This window comes from Arachis ipaensis, chromosome B9 (genome assembly GCF_059453495.1).
Source record: "Arachis ipaensis isolate K30076 ecotype BB chromosome B9, ASM5945349v1, whole genome shotgun sequence".
Classification (NCBI taxonomy): domain Eukaryota; kingdom Viridiplantae; phylum Streptophyta; class Magnoliopsida; order Fabales; family Fabaceae; genus Arachis; species Arachis ipaensis.
In genome coordinates this window covers 24,123,748-24,128,255 of record NC_142444.1, presented here as the reverse complement: position 1 = coordinate 24,128,255, position 4,508 = coordinate 24,123,748, and the positions used below count along the sequence as shown (strand labels likewise).

The 4,508-nt window shown below is 41.1% G+C and overlaps 1 pseudogene; it reads right to left on the bottom strand.

Annotated features, from left to right (window-relative positions):
* Window positions 1-3,477: 3,477 nt before the first annotated feature.
* On the bottom strand, window positions 3,478-4,275 carry LOC148544032 (uncharacterized; annotated as a pseudogene).
* Window positions 4,276-4,508: the final 233 nt, after the last annotated feature.

The window sequence follows — 4,508 nt, the reverse complement described above, 5'->3', positions numbered from 1 at the left end:
AGAGACATAAAGGAGCTCAAGAGCACCATTGGTTCTTCAAGAAGAGGAAGACGCACCCTCACTAAGGTGGACCCGTTCCTTAATCTCCTTGTTCTTATTTTCCTATTTTTCGGTTTTTGAGCCTTATGTTTTATTTATGTTTGTGTCTTTACTATATGATCATTAGTGTTTAAGTGTCTATGTCTTAAAGCTATGAATTTCCTATGAATCCATCACCTCTCTTAATTGAAAACTGTTCTAAAAACAAAAGAACAAGAAGTACATGGTTTCAAATTCATCCTTGAAACTAGTTTAATTATTTTGATGTGGTGACAATACTTTTTGTTTTCTGAATGAATGCTTGAACAGTGCATATGTCTTTTGATATTGTGGTTTATGAATGTTAAATATGTTGGCTCTTGAAAGAATGATGAAAAAGGAAAAATGTTATTGATAATCTGAAAAATCATAAAATTGATTCTTGAAGCAAGAAAAAGCAGTGAATACAAAAGCTTGCGAAAAAAAAGAGAAAAAAAGAAAAATGGCAAAAAAAAGAAGAAAGAAAAAGAAAAAGCAAGCAAAAAAAGCCAAAAGCTCTTTAAAACAAAAGGCAAGAGCAAAAAGCCAATATCCCTTAAAATCAAAAGGCAAGGGTAATAAAAAGGATCCAAGGCTTTGAGCATCAGTGGATAGGAGGGCCTAAAGGAATAAAATCCTGGCCTAAGCGGCTAAACCAAGCTGTCCCTAACCATGTACTTGTGGCGTGAAGGTGTCAAGTGAAAACTTGAGACTGAGCGGTTAAAGTCGAGATCCAAAGCAAAAAGAAGAGTGTGCTTAAGAACCCTAGACACCTCTAATTGGGGACTCTAGCAAAGCTGAGTCACAATCTGAAAAGGTTCACCCAATTATGTGTCTGTGGCATTTATATATCCGGTGGTAATACCGGAAAACAAAGTGCTTAGGGCCACGGCCAAGACTCATAAAGTAGCTGTGTTCAAGAATCAACATACTGAACTAGGAGAATCAATAACACTATCTAAAATCTAAGTTCCTATAGAGGCCAATCATTCTGAACTTCAATGGATAAAGGGAGATGCCAAAACTATTCAAGAGGCAAAAAGCTACTAGTCCCGCTCATCTGATTGGAGCTAAGTTTCATTGATATTTTGGAATTTATAGTATATTCTCTTCTTTTTATCCTATTTGATTTTCTGTTACTTGGGGACAAGCAACAATTTAAGTTTGGTGTTGTGATGAGCGGATAATTTATACGCTTTTTGGCATTATTTTTACATAGTTTTTAGTATGATTTAGTTAGTTTTTAGTATATTTTTATTAGTTTTTAAATAAAATTCATATTTCTGGACTTTACTATGAGTTTGTGTGTTTTTCTGTGATTTCAGGTAATTTCTGGCTGAAATTGAGGGACTTGAGCAAAAATCAAATTCAGAGGTTGAAAAAGGACTGCAGATGCTGTTGGATTCTGACCTCCATGAACTCAAAGTGGATTTTATGGAGCTACAGGGGTCCAAATGGCGCGCTATAAATTGTGTTGGAAAGTAGACATCCAGGGCTTTCCAGCAATATATAATAGTCCATACTTTGCCCGAGTTTAGACGATGCAAACTGGTGTTCAACGTCAGCTTTCTGCCCTATTCTGGAGTTAAATGCCAAAAACAGGTTGCAAAGCAGAGTTAAACGCTAGAAATAGGTTATAAATTGGCGTTTAACTCCAAGAAAGACCTCTACACGTGAAAGCTTCAATGCTCAGCCCAAGCACACACCAAGTGGGCCCGAAAGTGGATTTCTACATCATTTACTTATCTCTGTAAACCCTAGTAACTAGTTTAGTATAAATAGAACTTTTTACTATTGTTTTTACATATTTTGGACCATCTTTGGATTATCTTTTGATCCTTTGATCACGTTTAGGGGGCTGGCCATTCGGACATGCCTGGACTTTGTTCTTATGTATTTTCAACGGTAGAGTTTCTACACACCATAGATTAAGGTGTGGAGCTCTGCTGTTCCTCATGAATTAATGCAAAGTACTTTTGTTTTTCTATTCAATTCAAGCCTATTTCTTCTCTAAGATATTCATTCGCACACAAGAACATGATGAATGTGATGATTATGTGACGCTCATCATCATTCTCACTTATGAACGCGTGCCTGACAAACACTTCCGTTCTACATGTAAACAAGCTTGAATGTATATCTCTTAGCCTCCTGATCTACGATCAGAGTCTTCGTGGTATAGGCTAGAATTATTGGCGGCCATTCTTGAGATCCGGAAGTCTAAACCTTGTCTGTGGTATTCCGAGTAGGATCTGGGAAGGGATGGCTGTGACGAGCTTCAAACTCGCGAGTGCTGGGCGTAGTGACAGACGCAAAAGGATTACTGAATCCTATTCCAGTATGATCGAGAACCAACAGATGATTAGCCGTGCAGTGACAGCGCATTTTGGACCATTTTCACTGAGAGGACGGGAAGTAGCCATTGACAACGGTGATGCCCTACATAAAGCTTGCCATAGAAAGGAGTATGAAGGATTGGATGAAGACAGTAGGAAAGCAGAGATTCAGAAGAAACAAAAGCATCTCCATACGCTTATCTGAAATTCTCACCAATGAATTACATAAGTATCTCTATCTTTATTTTACATTTTATTTATCTTTTAATTATTAAAACTCTATAACCATTTGAAACCGCATGACTAAGACTTACAAGGTGACCATAGCTTGCTTCAAGCCGACAATCTCCGTGGGATCGACCCTTACTCACGTAAGGTTTATTACTTGGATGACCCAGTGCACTTGCTGGTTAGTTGTGCGAAGTTGTGACAAAGAACTAAGATTATGAACGTGCGTATTAAGTTTTTAGCGCTGTTACCAAGGAATAAACGATCACGATTTTGCATACCACCCCACACTTAGATGTTGCACGGTCCTCCATGCCAAAAAATTGGACCGGGGTGGTTAAATCTTAGAATCTCCACCATCTGGCGGTGGTGGGTGCTGAAGTCACTGATACTCTATAATCGCATAGGTCGGCTCTGTGGCGGTCGCAGCTGTCGGCTCCTGAACGGACTGGTCAGCTGCCTCCTCAGCCACTGTTTCTACTCTCTCCTCAGCTCTCTCAACTACTGGCTACTCAGCCTCGACTGTTGGCTGCTCCACTACCAGCTCCTCTGTCTATCTCAATGTTGTAGGCTCAATCTCAGGCTCGGGCTCAGGTGTATCCAGAGGAGGAGGCCCAGGGTCTTTACCCTCAAATTTTGCCACAAACCACTGAAAGTGGCACGCATTGCGGCGCTCAAAATGGTGGATGGCCTGAAGAATGTCCAGGCCCAGCTCATAAGGTGTCCGAAGTCAAAGTGCAGGTGCTGAAGGTGCTGATGGTGGTGGTGGAGCTGATGGCTCTCATGATGATGGTGGCTCTGTGGTCTTCCTCTTCTTCTGTGGTGGCCCATCATACTCTTCGTATGGTAGGAATGGCTAGGTGCTGATATAGACAGACGTCCGGTCTGTCGGACGTCTCTCCACCCCAGATAACGTGGCCAGTCTGGTGATCATCGAAGGGAAGGGAACGTTGTACTTCTGTTGTTGGGTCACCTTCCACATCGAATCTCTGATGAGGGTCAAAACAGAGATCTTCTTCCCCTCCATAATGGCCCAAAGTAGTACGGCCACACGGACGCGAATGTTAGTAGCATGTGTGCTTGGCAAAATGTAATCTGCAATGATCTGCTGCCAGATCCTCGCCTCAGGATGGAGATGAGCACATGCTATATTTTGTGGTACCGCGTTCTCTCCTCTGCTGTATTCCCACCGGGCCTCTGGTAGGCCAATCCTCTTCAGAACAGGGTCCAAGGAAAGCTTGCCCACATTTAAGTCCGCAACTATATTTGGGTAAGTATCGCGGGCCGGAGGAATATGCAGAATCTGTAAGAGGGCCTCTAAAGCATGATCAGAGGTGTCTAGTGTGACACCTCTCAGAAAAACAGTCGTGGCCTCTCTTTTCAGTAGATTTTCATAGAATTCTTTGACCATGTGTTCATTGATCTCCACAGGGTCGAATTCTACGAATTTCTACTGGTAGAAATCGAGTCTATTATGTATGAGTTTCGCATATTTCTTTGGCATGCTGAGCTTCCTCTCATAGTGGAAGGCTTTCTTTTTCAGCTTCTTATATTGCTCATGGGCTTCCTCAGTAATAAAATTGTCCGGCTGAGTGCTCGGACGTGCAGGAGGAGGAGCCAAAGAGTTGGATTTCTCCTTACCCTTGCAACGCATCCTGAAAGAGGATAAAAAATGGAATACAACTCAGGAGAAACATATAAAAATCACAAAAGCAAAGAGGAGACAGTCAAACAATGCAAATTAGAGCCAATTAGGTAAACAGAGACTCAATTGAAAAAAACATAATCAAAGGCAGTGATATGCTCAAAAGAAAATGTAAGTTTCCACAAGCAAGGAACCTAAGTAACAATTAAAGGAAATGAACAATAATTAAAGCACAAATAACT